Raw genomic sequence first — 25,032 nt, forward strand, 5'->3', positions numbered from 1 at the left:
ATAGAAAATAGGTCTGGACACCATATTAAAAATGACCCCCATTTGTGAATTAGAAAGCTAAAAAAGAGGCACATGTTTGCAAATTGGGCAAGTTTAGAACATGTAAAGATATGCTGTATAAGTGTTTTGCAATATATGAAAGACTTCATGGATTTGAGTTTGCGGCAGGTAATGTTTGTTTTAATATCATGAAAATCAATGGTACAAACTGGCCCAGCAGACCATAAAGCAGGTACACAAACAGGCAAAAAATCATCCCACACGCTGACCTGTCAGGCCAGCCCGTTGGCTACTTAGTGATTGCCCTTTGGGCCAGTCAGACCCTGCCGTCTGAAGATAGCCTTGCACTGCCACTGCCTCAATGACACTGCTGAGTGGTTTGCACCTGTAAGGGAGAGTGAATCTCCTATCTAGCCCAAAAGCAGCCAGAGGACCTTCTCCTGAGTGACAGAGGATCCCTACCTGAAGGGAGGGAGGCCGACACAAGACCAACTGCAGCTGTAGGACAACTCCAAGAGACTGATTACTACACCTGCTTAAAAACTGGTAGCCTGGGTGGAAGAAAGCACTGCAACTGCACTACTACCCCACCAATGTGCCCCTTCATAAGGTGGGCGGCAGGATGGAAACAGAGTGAGAAGGGGTTGAGCCTTACCTTCAAGAATTAGCCTCTCACCAGTATCCCAGGGGTCGTATTACTCAAAGTACCCTGGGGGCACAATAGGTGTTTTTGCCTGCTTTGCACTCCCTCCGGGGCACTTTCGTATTACAGAAGGGGCTGCAGATGCTAGTGCAGCCCCTTCTGTAATACCGATAGTGCTGGCACACATTAAGCACCAGCACTATATTCAGGGGGCATTCCCCATTTGCATGGGGGCGTGCCCTATGCAGATGATGGAATCCCTTTGCCTCTGCGCCGTATTACAGACGCGTGGGCACAGAGGCAAAAAAGCTCTCAGAAGACGCACTGACAGAGGGACATTTAAAAGGCGGCACACTGTCAGTGCACCCCCTGTGAGTAGCCCTCTGGATGGGGTAAAGGGGATCCTATGGACCCCCCAGACATCCCCTTGCAGGTGGGTGCCGTCAGTGACAGCACCCGCCTGCAAGAGTATCTCAAATCACCCTTCAAAGTGCCGACGGGATGCCTCATGTACTGTGAAAACAGGGAGCTGCTTTAAAGCAGCCGCTCTGTTTTTCATATGAATGCGCTGCCACATCAGTTCACGGCTGCCCTGGGGGCAGTGCATTCACCACAATGTGGCGCATTTTCCTTCATTGAGCTGGATGCATCTTATTGAAGGTGTGCAAAGTGCAATGAAGGAAAGTGCGCCACATGTATAATGCGCCCCAGGTATTTGATATTTTTGTGTTGAGTGTAGTATTGAGTTTTACCATGTATTATGGTGCTTTTCTTTTCTCATAGGAGAGTACCGGGCTACAATCACGTTATTGTGCTGGTAGGGTCTGTCAAGCGCTGAGCCTGTTATACTCTCACGTTCGCCTCCCTTAGAAGTCTGACTGCTTGCACTGCTACCAACAGGAATCAGTCATGAAGGGGTTGTCCTTGGCCCAGTTTGCAGATTCATAGTAGAACTGATCTCATGACATCAGAGGTAAAAGGTTCCTGCCCCACAGCTGTGGTCCAATAGCCTTCGCTTGCCCCTAGCCACCCCCCCCCCCCGAATAGGGATTGAGATGCCTGCTAATAACATTTGTCATGAGTCACCTGGATATTGGGGCAGTACAAGTCTGCTCACTTGCAGCTGGTATTGCTGGTGCTGGTTTCTTTGTGTTTCTGCCTTTTGTGCGTCTTTGATACAGTTCCCCATTTTTACCAAAGGTTCCCTCACAGTACTAAGGTTTTCTCAATCCTGCTGAAACACCAGCCTTTTCACCCTTGTTTCTTCCTTTCCTTTGCTTGCATTGTGAACCCTGCATATACATAACTTGGGCTGTAAACACGTACTGCTTTGTGCTGAAAATCTTAGAGAAGTGAGTGCCTAAATATAAAAAAACTCAAGTGCGTCTCACTCTAAATTAAAACAAAATCTGTTTCTCACAGTATCATGCTTCGTGACTGTCCAGTCCAAAATACTTAATTCGGTTTAAAGCATGTAAAGACAAAGAAAACAATATAACTTCGGAAGTCCATAGTTTTATTAAAATAGCTCACATGATAAAAAACTTAAAGAGAAGAAAAAAAAAATCCTGACTGCATACCTTGCGTGGTAAAATGTAAGAACAGCACTTAGTTCCTCAGTCTAAAATCCTCAAGTTCCGCATTCTAACTGCACCGTTTAACAAGCATTGGCATAGCCAATAGGTCTCGCTTTTGGGACCTTATAAGTATTAAGTTATGCAGCACAATATCCTTGCTGCACCAACATTACTGTTGCATGGCTAAACACTTATAAGGTCCCAAAGGCGAGACCTATTGGCTATGCCAATGCTTGTTTTAGTTATGGGGTAGATTAGGTGATTTGTCCAGAGTTACAGGAAAGTGAGCCAAAGCAGAGATTCGAAGCTGGTTCCCCTATTTTCAAAGTGGGCACCTCTGACCGTACCGTCGGCAATCATAGTCCTCGAGCAAGTTTTGTTTTGGCAGCAGGGGGCAAACGGCGTCACGTTTCTAAAGAAATTGCATAAATGAAAGTGAAAGCAAATGTTAGATTGTGAACTTGAAAGGGCTGGGATCGAGAGAGCCATTTTTAATCCATTTCTGAAGGATGTGGGGAAGGGGCTGCTGGTGTCGAAGATACGCTTATTCTTTTGTTATATAGCAGAAGAATGGATTTTGAAATATTCCTAAAATGCTGGGTTGGCGGCAAATTGCGATGTACCAAGGTAGGAGACGATACGTAAAGCTCCTATGCATCCTAGCGGCATTGAGGGTGTGAAAGGAATGGCTCTGTCAGCGGGACTTGTCGAACAATGGTGACCTGGTGACGCAGCTAGCGGGTGCGGTCACGAGGCTGCCCTCTCGAGCCTGCCCTCTCGAGCTCCCGGGTTTTATTTCATTTGCGTCTGTAAGAAAGATTTAGATGGTGTCTAATTGTTCGGCGGTGCTTGAAGCCGTGTAACAAACGGGATGATTTCCGAAGGTCGAAGCAGTGACAGAAGTCATCGCATTTTTATAATGAATATTTGTTTATTCTGTATTACATTATTGTATTGTTCCGTATTCTATACTGTAGTATCTTTAAAGGGTATGGATTTGCCTTTGGGGTTTGTCTATTTCTTCGCTTTCACTTCTCGTTTGGGAGTGTGTCGCATCCACCATAAAGCGAAACAGTAAACGTTTGTTTATTTGGGTATGGTGATGTCTGTGGGGCGGCACCCTATGACCCGATCCGACGTGTCTGTGGAATTTGTTTAAAGAATCAGTGTTTTTTCCAAAGTTGAATATTTCAAAGTTGAATATTTCATGAGCTACCTGCCTGTGGTGTACGTGCTCGTGTTACATTATACAGTACAATTCAGTCCTGGAATTGAAAAAAAACCAAGAAAAACAAGGCAAGCCCGGCGGAGCGTGGCGCGTGCGCTTGGCGGGGGCGGGGGAGCGCATTCCAGGCGGGGGAGCGGACCCTTTGAAGTGCTCCCAAAAGCGGAGTGCATGGCGGCACGATGCGCGTTATTGTGCGCGTGCTAGCCATGCAATCCGCTTTTGGGAGCACTTTGAAAAGCCCTTTTACAATAGTCTCGCTTTGCGAGTGCTTACGCGATAGCAAGGCGAGACCTAAAAAGCAAGCAGCATGATGACAGGTTCTAACGTCCAGCACAGGGCTGGATTAACCATTAAGCAAAATAAGAAGGTGCGTAGGGCATCAAGGGCATGGGGGCACCACAGAAACATTCCATTGCTGGATTTCCATAACGTGGAAGTATACAGAAGTAAACACTATTTTCATTCTTACTATATGGAGGCAAACAAATCTTTAAAGTGTTTAGGACCTCTAAAGGTCTTAATCGGCCTTGGTCTGGCAGCATCTGCAGGTGCAACCGAGTGGGCCTTGCTTGCCTACAATTGCAGTCTGCCAGTATTGGCTTTAAAAAATATTTTACGCATGTAAGAATAAAAGGGGCATACAAAAACAAAGTGTAAGGTGCCTTGGACGCAAATGCCATCTTATAAACAAGTAGCATTATCTGTCTCCTTAGTTCATCCCTTCGGGACTCATAGCAGATGTATTTAATTAAGCCTGAAGCAGGTAAACAAAAAGCATTGGATTTTTGTCATCGCATAAATTCGATACAATTCCTGAGAATAAGTGGTTTGAATCAATCCATAAGATCTGACAGCAGTTATAGACATGGCATTAGTTTCCCTTTCATTCCTCCTTACCATCAAGTAGGCTTTCTTGACCCAGGCTATATCTTTCTTAAAAGACTCTGGGTTATGAAACAAAGCAGGTTGTTCAAGTTTGTGCAATATTTTACCTAGTCAAGCCACAGGATCTTGTTGGCATGGTGCAGCCTCAGTCGTTAATAATTAATAATTTCAATCAATCAGGGGGTTTGTAAAGCACGAGCTACTCACCGAATGGTTCTCAAGGCACTGAGAGAGCCGGTGTGGGGGGGTGGGGGGTTCCGCAGCTCCTGCATGTTCACTGACTTCCATCGAAGAGCCAGGTTTTACGTAGTTAAGCCACAGGATTTTGTTGACATGGTGCAGCCTCAGTCTTTAATAATTAAACTGTTAAACTCAAGCTCGTTCTTGAGCCAAACAGATAACCACAAAGTCAAGGGACGAAGTTGAATTAGGTAGGAAATAAAGCCAATCGCTAGATCTTCATGGACATTCCAAAGCACTCAGCCAAATATCCAAATTTCCCTCCAATAGACCTTTTTAGGTGCCTGAGAAATAAAGAGCAATTAATATCATCCAAGAGTTTAATCTACAGTGTAGCTCGTTTGGCCACACAGTGAGGACCAAAAGTCAATAAATGGGATTAAATGTAGGTGTATTACAAATTCAAAGCCAAACTAATGTATACAACTCTCAAAAATAAATTGTAAAAATACGGAATCACTACTGGCAGTCTAAATCATCTAACACATTTAAGTCTCAAAAGCATAAAATATACTAGGAATTCAGTAATAGCAATGCAGAAAATAAGAAACATATCTGGTGATCAGTATATAATTTCTGGTCCTCTTGCCTAGGTATGAGTAAATCTAAATTACCTAAACTAAGCCTGAACTAAGTAGTATTAATTCGAGAAACCCTAACTAGATCCAGTAAAGCAGGAATGTGTCAGCATTTCAGAGTCTTCTGTGAGTCATAAAGCCACACAACAGAAATATAGCATAGAGATCTGTGCCCCTCGAAGTATAAAAGGAATCTGACTCAAGCGAAAGTGTGACTACCATTTAAACTTCCAGAGAACATTGGCGAATCCCACATCATGTGTTCCAGTACTTTTCCACCTTCTCACAGTAAAACTTTGCAACCTTATTCGATACACCCATCTCATGATCTGAACATCAGGAAGTCCATGGATTCCTCCCGTCTCTAGATATAACATGAATAGGTGTCCTCCCTCTGTTAGTTAGCTCCTCTTGTCCTTGCCAAGAGTTCTCTTCCTGAGCCTCACTAACTTTCATACACAATGTGCCTTTCACTTAGGCCTGGGCTAAAATTCCGTTCCGGTTGCGGAAATTGCGATAATTTGACATTTTCGCGATCCGTCGAGAGCGCGAAAATGTCAAAATTTCCGCAATCCGCATTTTACTGGAAATTTTTTGCTTGCTCGCGCTGTAAAATAATACATTCTCGCGTGCGCGCGATCGCCTTACCAGAATCCCCGCGTTCGCCGACAAGTTTTCCCGATCCAGTCGCGTTCACCATGAGATGTTGGATTGTTGGTGGCCATTTGCGCTGTCTCGTGACAGTTCGCGCCCGCAGTGACGTAATTCGTCGCGCGATCACGTCTTTCTTCTCGCGATCATGCACCGCGAGACAAGTGAAAACAAGATGGCCGCGCCAGCGAGCAACCACATGGGTAAGTTGGCGAGCCGCGACCATGCAGAAAATAACACGAACGGACGGGAAAAAAACTTCCGCATCTTCGCGATATTTCCACGTGTTTGCGGAGATTTTTAACATTTTCACGATAATTTGCGAAAGTGAATTTCGCAAATTCCGCCCATCCCTACTTTCACTAACTATGCGATCATATGAGTGTACCTGCAAAGAAGAAGAAAATAATGCAACCTGAGCAAACTTTTAAGTTGAAGGTTAAACATTAGAGTCCAAATGCTTGAGACCTGTGGTCAAGCTAACGCAGCAAAACACTTCAATACACATTTAAATGCATGGTTCTGGATTCATATACAGTTAAAAAAAATGTATGAAGGATGCTATTCAAATGATTGAAAAAAATTACTCAAACTACACAAATGCAGATATATATAAAAAATGCAATTTGGTACCACTAGAAGGAAAACATTAGTAAGCATGCTCATGTAAATGTCTCGATTATACAGCAAATGTACCTTCAGTATTTCGTTCAGGTGCACCACTTTACGTCAATATTATTAAAGCACACAATTATATGGTACTACATGCACATATATATATGGCATAGCCAAGTCGTGAAAGGGTGGAGCCCATTATAGGGGGACACGTTGCAGGGTAAAAAAAAATAGGTACTATAAAAATCTGTTCTGTGTTGATTGTAGTTGCGACAGATTAGTATACCCCCAAATCTCGTTGCCATATGTAGCTATGGCAAGACATTTCACCTTGTAGATTTTAAGCAAAGTAATAACACATCTCTGCCCTAATCTGGAGGCAAAGTCAAAAACAGAAGCAATGCTTCTGGCAAAAGTGTGACTTTTGGTGCTAACCAAAGGAGACCAACTAATAGAGGAATCAAAAAGAATCCCAATATAGAGGAACATCTTCACTTTGCTAAGTCTGCTACAGTGGAATCTACTCTTGGTATTTTCGGGCCAATTACCATGATATTAGATTTGATAAAGTTGATATTGAGTTCCAGGCTGTACACAAAATCCACAAAACTGTCAAAAGCAGTTGAGGGCTCAGGGTAGTTCTGGACATCAGGACAGCATCGTCGGAATAGAGCACAACGGACACTGCCTGACTACCCAGCAAGGGTAGATCTTGTCCTGTCAAAGATAAAAAAAAAGTTTCTAAATAATTAATATACAACATGAATAAACAGAAAGCTAACACACATCTATCCGACATCCCTTTGCAAAGCAAACTTCGTCGTACACTCCCATAACGAACAGAAGCGGTAAGGTTCATGTGCAAATCATGCAAAAGGCAATAATAGATTTATCACTCATATTCCAAACATAACAGTCCAGAACATAGCCCTATTAACCCTATCAAAGGCTGTGCTCAAGTCCTTAAACCCCAAATGAAGTGAGCCAGCCTTAGCATTAGTATATTTAGTTATAAGCACGTAGAGATTCAAACATTGAGCTACCGTCCCCTTCCCAGACTGGAACCCATATTGAACCTCAGTCAAAAAATGATAGTCATTGACCCACATGTTTAGTCTATTACTTTTAGTATTACTCCTACTATCACCATGACCATGGAATCGATCAAGGAGATAGGGCGATAACAATGTGGATCCTCTTTACAGCGCTTTTTAAAGACAGGTACCATTATCAAGTTGGACCATGAGAAGGTATTTGATGTCTAATGGTGGTATTGAGATAAAGGCCCTCATTTTGATGTCGGGCGGACTGCCACCGACAGGCCATTGGTGGCTGTCTGCTAGATATCTAGGATATATTAACCCGAGACTCCATCTCCCAGGCAAGTTAAAAACTCCCTGGAACATTTGCTGAACAAGTCCTAATACAATTGTCTGGGGATAACCTTATCGTCCACATAAAGTGTGAAAATTTGGCACTATATTGCCCACCCATGGGACGTGGCCACGGCAGCAACCAAGATGGCTGAGATCTTGTGAAGCTGCGGTGGCTGTAGCCCGCATCGCACAAGAATCTCTGCCATCCTTTTATTTACCCTCTTCCTCACTGCCTAACGATGCAACTGTCAATGAGATGATGCTGAATGCAGGCCTTCCCATGGCAGGGCCACTTCCTGGCCATATTTGAAGTGTTGGGTGGCCTGCGTGGCTCGGCATGGCCTCGGAGGCCCCATGGTGATATGGGCCATGGGCGATCATCAAGCAGAGACTACCCAGTCTAGCTGGTGCTGCTGGCCACCCTCACATCTCCGCAACACCCCAGTGAGGCTGTGGCGGAGGCCCACTCGACACACCCGCCATCTTGCCACAACTCAACTAGCTCATCCTGCGACGGGCACGCTACTGATGCAGTTTCTCAGCTCCACGGCCTAATAGGCCACAAACATACCAGTGGGTGAGTAGTGATTCTTTTATAGAAGGTATGGGCTGCAAAGATTAATAGACAGAAGCAGACAAAAGTTATAATAATTGTCAACACAGTTAACAAAAACAGTTCCACCAACTTGCTAAGACGGGCTATATATGTATGCATATACACTTTAAAAATCTAGCATACTCCTACGATGCTAACCCTAACTTACATGTCAAGTGTGTGAATGTATGATCTGCCAAGAAAACCCCAGAATGGATGATCTAATCCCTTAACCTGGTGGGTAAGAGTGTATGACCCCGTCTTGGTCACGAACGGGAAAACCCTCACAGAGATGTCAGTAAGCTGCTAGGGGAAGGCTTCGACATGCAGGGATACCTTGAAGTCAGCAGAAGTGTCTCCTCCAATCATGTTAGGAAACAAAAGGCTATATTTGGAAAATGGCATCCTTACCTCTGGTCGAGATTGTGATCAGGCAACCATTGTTTGTGTTCTACAGATAGCTGTGTCACCATGTGGATGTAATAATAAAACACATTTGCATTACGCACGTGAGAGGCCTTGCACCGAATGCCAAGGCAGTGTGATAGTATTCTAATGAAGTGTTCCGTGCCAGAAAGGTCAGTGTTTATGCGAAACCAGTCCAAGCGTCACAAATGCAAAATGTGTGTCAAACGTTAATGTGGCAAAGAGAAAGCAACTTTAGAAAAAAAGATTGCATATATGCAAGAATCACACAAAATCCTACAGGGTCTATCTCAGGCACATGACATTTGGGTTTCTGATTTTTTGTATTCTGGTTTTTGCACTTTGCTCATCAGGTACACTATGTGCTTTTCATTGATATGGCACTATCTCACTCACATTCTCATTTTAAATGGAATCTCTTAATGGCTCAGGAGGGTGGTAGACATCACATTCCTTCAGGGATGGCGCCTCCATTATGGAGGAGGAGCGTCGTGCCCCCCCGTCCTCCCCACACACACTGAAAGTCAGCAGAGGCAACCAAAAAAAATATATATAATAAAACAATTTTACTATCATTTTATTTGTTGTCACACAGGCTCGGCTCGAGGGAGGGTGGGGGCCAGTCATCCTGATGCTTCAGCACCAGGGAGGAGGAGGGAGTTGTGGGCACTGTCAAGTGGGCATGACTGTTTGGCTGGCCCTCTGGGGCTGACCAAACAGTCATGTGCACATAGCCTTTCTCCACCCAGCTGTGTTGTACAGCTGGGTGGAGAAACCAACACAGGCTCTCAGTCCACATCTGAGTGCCGAACCCAGGCGCTCAGACCAATAGCATTCCCGGTATGTGAGCAGTGCTGGGATTGGGAGCTGGCAGCCTGCGCAGTGTGCAGCAGTTTCTGGACAGCCAGGAGGTGAGGATCGGGACCAAGGTGGCGGCCGTCGGAGCAGGTAAGTGTAATTTTCATATTTATATCTTTTTTTCTTTACTTTGCATTCCCCCTCCCCCGCCCCACTACTTTACAATACCAGCGACCCCTACTGCCTTCCTTACATGGAATATTCATGATATTAATAATTCTCCTAATGGCACGCAAGTCCTCTCCTACCGGTCTTGTCATGGAGTGAAGATCGCCTTTCTTCAAGTAACACACCTCTCCCGCCTAGGGACTGTGACATTTGCCTCTACTTGGGGCTCACATCGCTACTTCTCCTGTTATAGCTCCCATTCTTGGGGAGTCTGTATTCTCGTAAATGAAAGCATACCCTTTTCACTGCACACTAGCCTTGTGGATACAGATGGTCGATACCTGACACTATCTGGCACCCCTGCTGACAAGCACACACCATTTATTAACATATATGCCCCTAAAATCGACACCCCTGAATTCTATCATGATCTTTATGCTCATATGGCATGGTTGGATGCGGATCTGGTAATACTGGATGGAGATTTTAACATGCTATTTTACCCTACAACGACTCTACAGGTCCTCCCCCGAGTAGAAAACACCACGCACTGGGCGTACTACACCCATATCATCAACACATATGCCCTTCATGACATCTAGCACACTCAACATCCCTCCATGCCTGACTACACCTTATATTCTACCCCTCATGCCATATGTACAAGGCTTGACTATTGTCTCCTCTCTGCCAATGCCTCACTTTGGACCACTGAGGTAAAACCTTTAACGCAAACCTCATCAGACCATAGCCCGGCCCTCCTGCACCCACAGCTCCCTTATGGCAGATCGGAGGCACTCCTGTAGATTCCCTGGTGACGCCCGAAATGATCAGGTCTTCCGCACTGAACGCCACAACTCAGTAGTTGAGTACTTTGCCTTGAGCTCCAGAAAAATCTCTACCCAGTATACTCTTTGGGAGGCCTTCAAGGCATACATTTGTGAAGTGTTCATATCTAAGCATGTGGGTATCCTGCACAATATATGCTCCCAATTCCAATGTTTAGAAATTGAACTTTCGCAACATTGACCAAGCCACCTCTCAACCAGTCAGCAGCCCCTAACTACACTGACGCTCTGTCATACTGACTGTGTTTTGCGACTTGGCTGACAGTGAGATCATGGCTACTATGCCCCAACCATCTTGGTGGCTATGTCACAGTTACATCCACACTCTGGGAACCCCATATCTGACAAACAGGGCATCCTGGCTGAGTTCCATCGCTATTATACACATCTATACACAACACACATGTCCGCCAAATAATAGAAGATCCCACTTACTTGACAGAAAGTGCCATGGTTTGACTTATGAATGACCATTGCTGCTTCCTCAGTGAACAAATCACATGCGAAGAAGTCATGCAGTCGATTGATGCTTTAGATGGGCTCAAAGCCTCCAGCCTGAATGGCTTAACAGGATCATTCTATAAAGCTTTTAAATAACAATTAGCTCTGCATCTTCTGGCCATGTACACTGAATCCTTAGACACAAGTTCCCTGCCTCCCACTCTCTGAGAAGCTGTACTAATTCTACTTTTGAAACTCAGCAAAGACCCTCATTTATGTGCTTCCTATCGCCCATTATCCCTTCTTAATCTGGACAATAATATCTTAGCAAAATTCCTTCTGCCAGATTGTCCTTACTAATGGAACAAATGATCTCCCCTATGCAGTCTGGTTTTGTCCCCCATAGATCCACTTCCCTTAATGGCTATCTTTGCGGTGCTAACAAGATCTCCCCCACAAACACAGCAGTAGCTGTCCTTTTAGAAGCTAAGAAAGCATTTGACCCCTGAGATGGCCTTTTTGAGAGCAACTTTGACAAAGATAGGCCTCACCAGGGGCTTTATCTCCTTAGTCAGGCTTCTCTATTCCAGTCCACTGGCACGCCTAAGCATCAGCGCCACACTTACAGAGGCCTTTCCTATCATCAGAGGGACCAGACAGGTTTGCCCCGTCCCCTCTCCCATTTATTATTGCAATGGATCACCTCATCCATCATCTCCAGGAGTGCTATATTGACTGCGGCCTCCAACTCACCCGAAGCCCCCTCCTACTCTCAATGTAGGTGGATGACATGTTGTTGTTTGGACGCCACCCCAATCCTGATTCTGCAACCTTTCAGGACTCCATATCAACTGAGCCAAATCTGAACTTTTTCCCCTCAGAGACAGCTCCCAACCTATTTCTATCAAATACCCATTAGCATGGTATGTGGAGAGCACTAACTACCTGGATAAACCCCTTCCTAGGGATAAAGACCAGATACTTCAGCTTAACTACGGCCCTGCTCTAGATAGGCTTACGACCCAGATAGAACGTTGGTTCAAACTCCCCCTCTCCATGTTGGGACTATAGCCAATAATCAAAATGGTGGTCCTCCCTTGTTTCCTTTATCACTTCCTAAACATTCCTATATCACTTACACAAGTTTTCTACTACCCTTCGTAGTCTCTTAACATGGCTCATTTGGGTAGACCGCACGCACCTTATACGCATGGATAGTCTAACTCTCCCCTTCTAACATGGCGGTTTTGGAGTCCCGGACCTCTACCATTAGTACCTTGTGGTCAATGTCACTACGCACATCTCTGGTACCACCCAGATGCTCGTATTCCCGATTTTAAACCCCAGAGGGACTAACTAGGGGACCTTCCCCACTCATCCATACTCATGAAGGGTCTTACCATAGACCCTTCAGACCTCCAAACCATCTCCACAACGTGCTGGGCATGGTGGAAACTCCACCGGATACTGGGTGGTGGTCTTCTCTACTCTCCTGCCATACCTTTGGCTAATAACCCATGTCTACCCCTTACACATGAGACTAGTCCAGCGCACCCTTCAGCGTCACAACCTCCATTACCTGGGAAACGCTTTCCTGAATGGGCATGTCCTAACACTTGCTGATCATACTCGCTTTCAAAACGCCTCCTATATGGACCACTTTGTGCTTAGACAGCTCCATAACACTCTGCACTTCCGTGTACCTTCCTACCCTTTGACCCCGATGACTTCCCTCCACTGTTGCTTTTTCCGCTGGACACGGATGGGGATAGAATGGTTTCAAGGCTGTGCACACTTGCGTGACCATGACACCCAATACCGCGACCCGGGTCAGGGGGGCCTGGGGCGCTGAACTGGGCTCCCCACTTACAGATAAGGTATGATCCTATTGCTGCTTTCAGACTCGCCGCATATCCGTAAACCATAAACAAATCTACTGCATTTCAAATTCCTACACCGGGCATACATCACCCCTTCTACTATTGCAAAGTTTGGTTCTACACGCTAACCCAATGTCCCAAATGCTTCTCTCCTGAAGCAGACTTTGCACACATGGCATAAACGTGCCCCCAGATTAGTCATTATTGGACCTCTGTGTTTCTCTCATCTCCACCATGATAGACGTAGAGGTCATACCTCACCCTCTTATGTAGATTCACATCATTGGCACTCCTCATCAAATGCAAAATTGCAATCCTCTAAGGCAACAGCCGCACCCCCTTCACCTTGAGCTAGTTTAAATGTATTTCACAATGTGACAAGGTCAGCGGGAACTATGCTCAACTGCAGCCTCTATGCCTAAAGATTTCTGGCAGCCCCTTAGAGGTTATCTGCTCACCTTGGAACCTGACACATTGGACTGACTGCTGCATCTCTCCCGAGGGTAAACAGCCCTTATAACAAATCTGTCACCCCGCATGCAATTACAAAGTGGTCGTTACAATGACTGCATTGTAATAACGCATGCCATTACCCCGCGATCTAAAATCCAACATCTTCCCTTCTGTCCGCACAGACTGAGTTGGAATTGTAAATTATACTATTCCAACATCCACTTGTTACGACTTGTGGGGTAATGGTATGCGTTGTTACAACGCGGGCGTTGTAATGACCGTGTTGTAATTGCATGCAGAGTGAAGGTATGCGTAATAAGGAGGCATATTCCTCTCGTGAGCATTCAACCAAACCTTTCCTTACCTGCCATACCATCTGTGATAACATGCTTCCGTGTGTAAACTACCTTGGATGAATGTGTCATATGTATGCAACATCCTCGTTTATGTCATACTCATGATGATATACCAAGTATCCTGACTCATAGCCACTGTAACTGTCTGCAATTGTGCTTTATTCATTGTTATATTTGTTGCTCTGCATGACCTTTCATGTATTAAAAGCTTAAAAAAAGAAAAGAAAAAAAGAGAATTGCCCACTGGGAAAAAGTAGCACACCAAGGAATATGATCACTTCTGGAATTCCAGAGCACCTCAAAGTTCAGAAAAGAAGATGCTAAGCCATAAGAGACAAAAAATAAAGTTGATAGTGAAAAAACAACACCTCCTGGTGAATGTAGGCACAGTTGAGATGCACCTCTCGTCTACACTGGCTGACTCAATAAGATTAAGAACAAAATTGAAATTACTTAATATGCGACTGAACAGTTCGCCTGGAGCAGAATAACTAAAATGTTGGGGGGACAGGTGGTAAGGGTGGCCAGTTGCAGAACTCTTGCACAGGGCAAGCGTGACGTAGTTGTGTGTTGAAGCATTTCCCTTTATAGGGCAGGCATGTTTTGCAACAAACATCTTTAATGGGAAGCACTAACATCTTCATCCTGACTAGGGTTAGCGTTATAAAAATTGATAAGCAGTAAATTACAATGATTCCGAAATGAAAGGCTGACTGCTAGTAAGTTTGTAGAACCTGTGTCCAATTATTTGAAGCTATTCAAGATACTCACCCACGCCTACAAACGCCTCCACAGCACTGGACCCCAATACCTCAACAATAGAATCTCCTTCCACATACCCAAGATAAACCGCCGATCCGCCGACCTAGTCCTCGCCGAAACCCCGTGCATCCACAGAACCAGAACAGGTGGAAGAGCCTTCTCCTTCATTGCGGCCAAGAGCTGGGATGAGCTACCGATCGACATCAGACGCGCCCCTCCCTGAACATTTTGAGGAAGACACTCAAGACTTGGCTCTTCGACTGAACTGAGCTGCTTCCCCCCCCCACCCCCAGTGCCTTGAGACCCTCACGGGTGAGTAGCGCGCTTACATTTCCTCAGATTGATTGATTTAAACTTAGTGAAGTTAGTACTTAGAGGCCCACCAATGTTACTACCCATGCTTAAATCTATTGCAGGGACAGAAATCCCCTTATAGCCCTCCAAAAGCAGACTGTTGGTTATCTCCCATGTTTCTTGCAGACAAATTACATTGTGTGTTTTCAAAAATTAGATCCAACGAACATTGTCCTTGTTTCTGGCTGCTCCTGCTACTTCACAAAACAAAATGGGAACGGTGTCTGTGTCATTTACGTTAGAATGGCCCCTGTTGTCAGTAGCACCATCATTGTTGCAACATTCTTGAAATAGTCAATCACGGACAGTCAGAGAACTCAGGGCTCCAAATCTGTGGTTAGTAGGGACACAGGGTATATAATCCTTATGTTATACATTGAAGTGAATGGATGAAGGCAATTGGTAGGATGCACAATGATTGGCAAGAATAGCAGGAGGCTTTTAGAAAAAACCTAAGGAGAGGGGCAACGCACCAGTAGAAGGTGCATGCAAATTTGACCAATCTGATAGCAAAAGGCCAGCTGTGTGGGAATTGTTAAAATTCACAATCATATCATTGTTGAACAGAGTTTTTCCTGACTTGCCTATCCAGTTGACCCTTTGCAACATATTAACACTGTTAAATAGAATGAAGTTATTGCCATGCCACCCCTCAGACCAATAGTAAATTTGTTTTTAAGTTGCAAATAATGTTGAACCCCCCCAGGTTTTAGAGGGGGTGCACTGGCAAGCACATCAACATAGGGTGTTGTAGTGAGCCATCTCGCAACTATCCTACAATGTTGCACCTTACACCCTCAGGCCAGGCTCAGTCCCGACGTGATAAATAAAGGTGCTTAAGCAGCTCATGGCTTATGTACGTAACCACGACTTGTCTGCTGTGCCCTTCCATAATGTGCCCTGCCCAATTATGTCCTAAGGTCATTGCAGTACCCCAAGGTGCCACCCCTCTACACTGGTGATGAGGGGGTCTGTCCCTGCTGCAAGGCTCAACCTGGGAAGCAACGAGTAGCAGCGCACAAAGGTGTGGTATCAAGTCTACCTGACATGGTCTCCGGGCCGAGGGAGTTGTCGGACTCATGTGCCCGCGAGTTGCAACTAGTGGCGAAGAAGCGGAGCAGGAGCCACAGCCGGAGGCGTTGCGGAGTGGCTGGAAGTGGTGTCGGCAGCGCTGAGGGAAGCTTTGCAGTGGAGCAGTTGCGGTGGGCATGACAGCCAGGCAGCCATCCCGAACACTGATGGGTGCTGTCGAGTCCCTATGCCGGCAGAGGAGAGAGGTCGGTGCTGGCGAGGCTGTGTTAGACCAGAGAAGTGCGGCGAGAGAGATGCTGCCCGGTGTGGCCGATGGTGAGACCACACGGTGAATGGAAAGTGAGTGTGAAAGGCAAGGCCCTGAGTGCACGTGGGCCTAGTAAATAAGACGAAAGTGCAAAGCATGACCCTGAGAGCAAGTGGGCCGATTTGAAAAAACAACTTGTGAATTCTGGTCTATCTAGCCATCCTGCACCCAAGAGACTGTGTCAGCTGCGGGGTCAAGTGCAGGTGCATTTAAAAGCGAGACAAGCCATACAGATGTGCCACAGGCAACCTTAAGTAGTTACTGAAGTGGATACCTGGCGCCTCGTTGTGGTTGGGGGCAACATGTCAGTACACGTGCTGCAGATCGGAGCATATAAATTCTCCCTGCTTCCACGGACAGAGTAAACCTACAGTCACACGCACATACACACATCATACGCTAGGGCCCATCACACTAAAATTCACTCTGTTACTCTATCCACACTGAATATAGGAGAACCAATCTGCATCTACAATGAGGTCAATGCGACCTGAATGATATTGCCCTGAGTCATGATTTTAAACATAAGAAATATATTTGGAACTCAATAAATGACAAGAAATAAACACCCAACAACTTAATTCAATCAATGCTTATTTATCTAAATTAATTCAAAATGGAAATCAATTATTAACGAAATCATTATTCTCATAGTTACCTATTCAAGCTAAAGGGTCAGGACAGGTCTCTCTGTAAGGTCTCTCGAGATGCCGTCCTCAGCATAGGTTCAGGAAGAAGTCCAAAACGCGATGAACCACAATGGAACGCAATGGAAGTAATGAGCGCAATGGAACACGGACCCTCTCTAGTCTAACATATTTATAGTGTATGTTGCAAACAAAAGTAACAAACAAATATTAGATATCCGTTGAGCCACTGAGCAGAGCGAGCAGGAAAGGAAGTCCCTCGGTTACATTTAGAAAACCTCCGCTCAGGAAAAATCACAAAAATAAAAAGACGGAACTCGAGTTTGCAAATGTATCTTTCGTAAATGTTCTTCCTTGATATCTTAGCAGAGTCACCGCAGACTGGACAATGTTCATTGTACTTTATCCTTGTCCAAGGCCAGCTGGAATCACTCCCAGAGCTGCCATCCTCACGGAAGATTTTCTAACCAGGCAAAAGCTGCGGTCAGGTGACTCTCGACCATATTCAGCAAGGCCTCCCATCAAAATTCACTCACTCGAGCGCAGGCTGTAAAAGGCAGCCATCTTGGTTTAGGCCAAAACGGACCATCTTAATTAAAAGAAACACAAAACAACGTTACCACAGCATAATGATAAAACAGTGTTAATTCCCACTAATACCCTTATGTGTATGTAATTATCTAGCCTCTTGCAACACAATAAAGCATTAGTACACGTTATTTCAAAAGCGTTTCGTGCTTTAAACAAACAGCACTTTGCAACATTAATTTAATTAAAACTGCACATTATTATTAAGCAACATATATGCATTCCCACGTGTAGTTTTCTCTCATTAGTAGTGTTGGTTAATCCGACTTCGACAAAACAAACTATGAATTAATGATTTTAAATTAATAATTTTAGTTAAACCATATAAACGAAACTGGAGCTTAAAACTCGATAAATTTTCAACAGAAAACTCTGCTCCAGCACAAGCACGTGAGGAGGCGGAGAATGCATCGCAGCGCTGCTCCCACTCAACGTTTGCAGTGCTACCGCCATTCACTCTACTAGCGGACCCTGCGACAGGAGCCCCAAGATGGCAGAAGTGGATTGGGCGGCTGGAAAACTACTTTCGCAGCTCACGCGGAACGGATGGTGCTGTAAGCAATCAACCATGTTACACATGGGGGAGATGAACTGCATGAATTGTTTCTGGACCTACCCAATACAGGGGCTGATGATGATTTCGAAGCAGTGGCGAGAGAGCTGAACAGGCATTCTCCACCCTCAAATAAACCCGGATTATGAACACTTCAAGTTTAGACAAGCCCGTCAGATGAAGGGGAGTCTGTAGATGTATTCTTTGCGAGATTGCACAAATTGGCCAGTGCCAGCACTGGAATGAGGAGCGGCCCGTGCACTTAAGAGCAGTAGAGTGGTGGGCCGGGTTTGAGAGGGATTCGACAGACGACCACGAGGTAAAATTAAATAAATAATTCATTTTTACTTGTTGTAGTCTGTCGAAATCCCTGACACCACTGCCCCACCGCCCTTACCTGCACGAGTCGCGGCTGACAGGAATAGACAAGGAATTTGGAAATATGTACGCAATTAATACAGGTCTTCTGCTCCATCAACCTGAGTCAGCTGATCCTGAGTCAGCAGGGAATATCCTAACATGACATCCTAATATCAGGAAGATATCATGAGCTAGCGGATGCCAGAGCAGGTGAAATGGAGTCGGTACTGGCCCTCAAAGCTACAACCTCATCACAATCAGGCCCAATGAAAATCAAGGAGGAACAGGTGGAAACATTCAGGAGATGGCCTAGGAAAGGACGTGGGGGTGTCAGCAACAAACAAGGGGAGAAGGTCTGTGGGAACTGGGAACTCAGTCACCCGCCAAGAGGTTGTCCGGCAAAGGGAAAGCCTTGCTTAAGATATGGGAGGCTGAACCATTTTGTAAAAGCTTGTTCTAATGCAACCCGAGTGCCTAGTGAAGGGGGTAAGAAAAAATAATTTGGCAGAGCCAAGCTAGTATCTGAGGAAGGGGAGGAGCAGGACTCGAAGCATGTAGTGTGTCAGTAAACAAAATTGCTGGAAGAGGACGGCGAAGACGAGGAAGAAGTATTCACCATATCATTCACCAGGTGTAGAAACCAAAAGAGAAGGCCCCCTCCTTTGTGCCGTGTTTAAGTCCAATAACAGCCCTTATCAATACAGGAGCATATCAGCCATTTAACCCTGTCCAAAACTTATGAACACCAATGCAAAGATATGCAAACGTATGGGGGCGCGTCGCCCATTCCCTTGCAGGGAGTTGGAGAGGTGGAGGTCAAACATGGGAAGATGGTCTCGCAGACAAGGTTGCAAGTCACCCAAGACAGTTCGGGCACCCTATTAGGCTGTCACACAGCAGAAGATTTGGGGCTGGTACTGTTTGCTTGACAAGTTCACCAATCACATGCTGAAGAAATAATGTCAGAGTTTGCAGAGCTCTTCGAGGGATTAGGGTGTTTGAAGATTGTAAAAGTGAAACTACACATTGATCAGGCCGTTAAGCCAATAGCTCTGCATCACTGGCATGTCCTGTTCCATCTTCAACCTTTAGTGAAAGCAGAGCTGGATAAACAAGAAAAAGTGGGAGCAATATAAAAAGTGTCTGGTCCCACCCCATGTGTATCTCCATTGGTATTTGCCCCCAAACACAAACAGCCAGGGGCAAAACGGCTATGTGTGGACATGTGACTGCCAAATAAAGCAATACGTAAAGAAAGACACATCACTTCAACGATCGATAAGATAGTGACTGGCATAAATAGGACAAAATGGTTCACTAAAGTTGATCTCAACTCTGGATGAATCCAGTCGGGACATAACATTCTCGACGCATGTGGGGTTGAGAAGATTTAGGGGACTCAGTTTTAGCATGTCTTCTGCTGCAGAGGTGTTCCAGGATGCTATAGGGGAGGCTTTGTCTGGAGTGGTGGGCGTCATCAGCGTCACAGATGACGTCCTAATTTTAGCGTAAACACTAGAAGAGCATCATGTGCGTTTAAGAGCAACCATGCAGCGTCTCGTGGAGCATTGACTGACACTACACGAAAGTAAAGACTCATTCTACACCAACGACGTGGAGTTCTAGGGCTACAAATTCTCCCAAGAGGGTCTCCAGGTGGATCCGGCCAAGGTCAAGGCCAGCAGAGCAGCTGTTATTCCCCAGAAACACACTGAAAAGCGTGGTTTCCTAGAGATGACCAACTATTGTAGGAGGTTCATCCCCCAGCTAGCAACCATTTCTGAACCCCTGAGGGCGCTTATGAAGAAAGACCCGCCATGGGAATGGTCAGGCTCAGCGTCACAGGCATTACAGGATGTCAAGAGAGCTCTGTTGCAAGGGGCCACCATGGTGTACTTCAGCTCTGGAAGCCAGACAGAACTTATTGTGGATACCAGCCCGGTGGGGATAGGTGCAGTGCTTCTACAGCAAGATACCCATGGTGAATGGGTACCCATTGCATGTGCTAGTCATGCACTTTCTGCAGTAGAGACAAAATACACCACATTGAGAGGAAGGCCTTCTCCATCAGGTGGGCCTGCCAACATTTTCACATTTACTTGTGGGCCACAATTTTCAACTTATCACCGACCACAAGCCACCGTGAAATGGAACACCTCGAATAGAGAGGTAGGCGGTGCAGTTACAACAGTACAACTTCAAGGTGGCATACCATCCAGGGATTAACAATCGCTCCGGATTGTCTGTTGTGCCACCCCCTGACAGGTGATTCAAGAACGTAGCGATAGACTGACAACAGCGCACAAGGTTTTGTGAGACTGGTCACTGAACTGGCGTGCCCTCGTGCACTGTTTCTAGAGGAGATTTTGGAAGCCACTAAGGCAGATAGCTGCATCAGAAAAGTGAACGAGATGTTGAAAGAGCATCGGTGGAAGGATTTTCTGGCTGGTATTGGCAGTCTTACTGATGAGGAGTGACAGGCTAGGACGTGCATGTGGCAAAGTCTCCATAAACTAAGTGAAAGTACTGAAGGGCTCCTACTGAGAAGCCAGCAAATTGTAATACCTCAGAGTCTCTGGAGGCGTACCATCAAGCTAGCTCATAAAGGCCACCAAGGGTAAGCGAAGACAAAGGATCATCTGAGGACTAAGGAGTGGTTTCCTGGGATTGTCCGGCTGGTGAAAGAGGTTGTGTGTGGCTGCCATTCATGTCTGCTTACTGGTTGTGAACCCATGATGATCCCAGTAATCACTAAACGTCCCTGTACCAAACCATGGTCATCAGTGAGCATGAATTTCGGGAGCTTCCAGACAGTCACATCACTTTGGTGGCAGTACACAGAAACACCAAGTTTCCAGCTGTGGAGCTTGTCCGCTCCACTGCATTTGAGTGCGTCAAACCAGCTTTGGAAAAGATCTTCACCATGCTGGGTCTACCCAATGAAATTAAGATGGAGAACAGTCCTCCTTTGCAAGGCCAGGAGTTCAGAGACTACATCCACCACCTTAACATTAATCACCAGCGGACTCCCCAATGGCCTCAAGCCAACGGGGAGGTAGAAAGATTCATGAGGACACTCAATAAAGCACTCTGGATTGGAGTAGACGAAGGAGAGGATCTGAAAGGATGTTTACATCAATTTCTGAGGGCATACAGACAAACGCCTCATAGCACTACTGGGTGTGTGCCAAGTGAGCTCATCATAAGAAGGCCGGTAAGGGACCTGTTCTGGTGAGTTCCAAGTGTGAACCAGGATTGTTGGACATGGCTGCCGCCCAAGCCAAGAGGTGCATGGCCAGTCGAAAGAGGAAAGCACGAGAGTCGTAATCAAAGACCGACACCCAGGGTGGAAATTTTAGACTCCTGTTGAAAGGTAAATTTGGGAAGTTGTCAAAGTGCGAGGAACAATGGTCACCGCAAAGAGAGTAGATATGGTGGTCTCAAGAAAAAGCTCTTGGTTCTGGAAAGCGGTGGGAGACCGAAGTCAAGATGATGTGGAGGGAAATGAAGTGTCTCTAACCGATCTGAGTGCTATGGAAGAGGAACCGTTGAGTTCTAGTCTGGGAATGGATAATGATGACGGATGTCCCCAGAGTGCCCGAAGAAATAGCACTAACTTCTCCAGCCAGCATGCAGCCAAGGAGTGATGTACCCGGAACACAGCAAGGTCATCCTTATCAGCTGAGAGCAAATCCGAGAGACAGCCAAAGACTGGGGGACTTTGCATGTTGAAGAGTTTGACATTGTGGAAGTTGTATTCCTTGAGAACGTTGTGTTCTCTTTATGGTTTGGTATTTTATTATTTTTGATGAAAGGTTGGGAGGAATGTAATAAGCCATCCGGCAATCATCCTACAATGTTGCACTTTACACCCTCAGGCCAGGCTCAGTCCCGAGGTGATAAATAAAGGTGCATAAGCCGCTCGTGGCTTATTCATGTAATCACGACTTGTGTGCTGTGTCATTCCATAAGGTGCCCTGGCCAGTTATCCCCTAAGGGCATCGCAGTAACCTGAGCGTGCCACCCCTCTACAGGTGTAGCGGTCAGTGGCAAATCAAGGTTCAGATTATCAGAACCAAAATCTCCATCTCTTACAACTGGATTACTGGGCGTCCCACTAGTATTGGCTGCAGCGAAAGACAGCTGCCAAGACCGAAGATTCTTCGAGGAAGCATGTACATTCAGCCCACCGACTGAGCGAGGCCCAGTGTTGCAAGCAGTAAGTATTGCTGATCCAAGATCAACATGGTGGGAATCCTCTAGCTGTACACAGGTGTTCTGCGGTTACCCACCTTCGGAAGTGTGGGACCCCGCAACCATGGATTCAAAACAACATAGTGGTGTGTGCCCCCCACAGTGGTCTGATGAAAAGGCTGGGAAGTAGCCTCAGGCTTGGTAAGAGCATCTTCTAGTTTACTGAGCCTATCATGGCAGGCAGTAAAGGAGGAAATGAATAAGTTCTCCAGTTTGCTAAAATACTTAGCAAGCAATTCAGTCACAACATAAAGTGTGAAAACTGAGCCAGTCATGGCACGAAGGGAGGCTGCCGCCTTCTTTTTTACCCTAGAAGGCTTAGATGAAACAGCCGGACATGTTGCTGGAGGATGATGCACGGTGGCTTGAACAATATGCGAATTGACGTCCAGGGACAGATTGGAATCAGACTTTGCGTTAGACGCAATCCCCTCAGATAATGCGGTCAGAATGCTTAGCAGCCGGTGAGGCTAACCCAGTTCTTCTACTGATCTAATGTCATTAGTTGTTGCCCCAACAGGGCACAGTGTTCAGGAGAAGACTTGCACTTGCCCATGTCCAAGTACTCTGGATGGAGTATGAAGGAGCGGATAACCACAGTGGACCGGGCCAACAGCAATCGGATTCAGTCTATGACAAGGCAATGAGAAGGTACAGAAGCAACAAAAGAGTCGCACGATGAACCTTTAGGAAGGGCCGCGGTAAAATGCAGAGCAAACTACCATTGCCAAGTGAAATGAAGAACACGTTCTTAGAAAGGGTGAGTCCTCTGAGGGTAGACTGTAGAGAGGTGGTCCAGCCCAGCCTCCTCTGGGCGGGGATGGGCCCGCCCTTGGCTTATCCTGCACGACCACTTAAGAGCGTGAGGAAAAAGTGTCTCTGCATGCCCCTACAGCAGGAATCATGGGACTTGCAACCCCTGCACGAGAGTCCACCTGGTGCCTGGTCTCCTTATGCTGCAGAAGCGCTTACAAGCGTGAGGGAAAAGGGGCATGGTCTGGCTGTGCAGCCCCCACCGCAGTGATCCTGGGACTTGCAGTCCCTACTCAAGAGTCTGCCTGGTGCTTCGTGACTGAATAATCCTGGCAATAGAAACACACTGCAGGGAGCCAAACACTTGTAATGCTTTTCTCGTTTCCATTGTATCAATTCCAGAGTACCTAATTGGTGCTGGTGGTTGTAGGTGATGGGCCCTACAACTCATTTATGTGGACGAGGACTTATTCTTCACCATGAGACTTTAATCCTGACCAAGAGAGTGAATGGCAGAAAAAGGAGAAAGAAAGAGATAAGGAAGAGAAAGACTGGAAAACTCTGACAAAGAACGCATGGATGAAAAAGAACATTCAAGAGACAAAAAGTGTAGGGTGGCTGGAAGAAAGAGGCATACGGTGGAATCAAAAGTAGGCAGCCTTAGTGTTTAGCAACCTCAGAATTTGATAGAGCTAGATGTGGGTTCCTAAGAAAAACTTTAGGTCCTTACACTTATTACACACTAAGCACTGTAACTCCTTCCTTAGGGTCCTTCCAAAACGTTTATTAAACCACATATCCAGAGTCTGCTTCTGAATGCTGCTTCTTCCTCCTCTTTTTACACTTCTGTGTTCAGACTTTAGTTCTCCTTCTTCCCTGTCCTTCTCCCAAGAGTATATCCCACCTGTTTCCTCCTTCCTACTCCAGCTTAGTAGTATTTCCTCCTGCATACTCTGAACCGGAGTTGCAGTGAAGGACAGTGCTGTATAAATGTAACAAATAAATAAATGATATTTAATGACATTTGAAGATTATAACATACACATGAATTTTACAAAGAACAAGCCCAACTCACTATTATCACAGACATCAGCATCAGTTGGACTGAACAGACAAATGAGACAACAGAGCATTCCTGGAATCAGCAGTCTTGAATTGTGAAAAGATAGTCATTAGGGCAGGTTTGATGGCATAATCTTTCATACGCTATGTTAGCGGGCCACATGCCATGCGGAAGTGCGGGGGGGGATTTTCGGAATGTTCACCGCAGTCATTGTGAGTTCAGTCAAGATGGTATGTGGGGTTAAACTTTGACACCATGGGGCATATTATAAGGGCATTGCGCCACAGGAACCTCACTCTCAACGACGTTCCGGTGGCGCAATGTCCTGCTTCATCTTTACAGAGTGGCGTTAAGCCACTTTTTGTGGCATAACGCAGATTTGTAAATATGGTAGCCTTACATGCAGGTATCTGCGTGAAAGGGACGTTCGATGGGTGTTGCTGGTGACATTCTACCACAACACCCATAGCTTTTTGATGCTGTCCCAGATTTACAATAATGCGTAAATCGGAGGCAACACCAAAAACGAACACCATGCAAGAGCAGGCATTAGAATGGCGATATTAGGAGAAATACTTTTATTTCTCCTCGTTTTTGCTTT

General features: G+C 45.8%; 1 protein-coding gene and 1 long non-coding RNA gene across 2 annotated transcripts in view; one reads left to right on the plus strand and one right to left on the minus strand.

The window, feature by feature from the left end:
* NR1I3 (nuclear receptor subfamily 1 group I member 3) overlaps positions 1-25,032 on the plus strand; it is an 858,363-nt gene that overhangs the window by 166,599 nt on the left and 666,732 nt on the right. The window lies entirely within an intron of this gene.
* LOC146775853 (uncharacterized) overlaps positions 16,795-25,032 on the minus strand; it is a 42,584-nt gene continuing 34,346 nt past the window's right edge. The window contains exons 3-4 of the long non-coding RNA XR_014972229.1: positions 24,099-24,350; positions 16,795-17,449 (exon numbers count right to left, since the gene is read on the minus strand). This is a non-coding gene — a long non-coding RNA (uncharacterized LOC146775853). The remainder of the gene's footprint in view (positions 17,450-24,098; positions 24,351-25,032) is intronic.

This window comes from Triturus cristatus, chromosome 12 (assembly GCF_964204655.1).
Source record: "Triturus cristatus chromosome 12, aTriCri1.1, whole genome shotgun sequence".
NCBI lineage: Eukaryota > Metazoa > Chordata > Amphibia > Caudata > Salamandridae > Triturus > Triturus cristatus.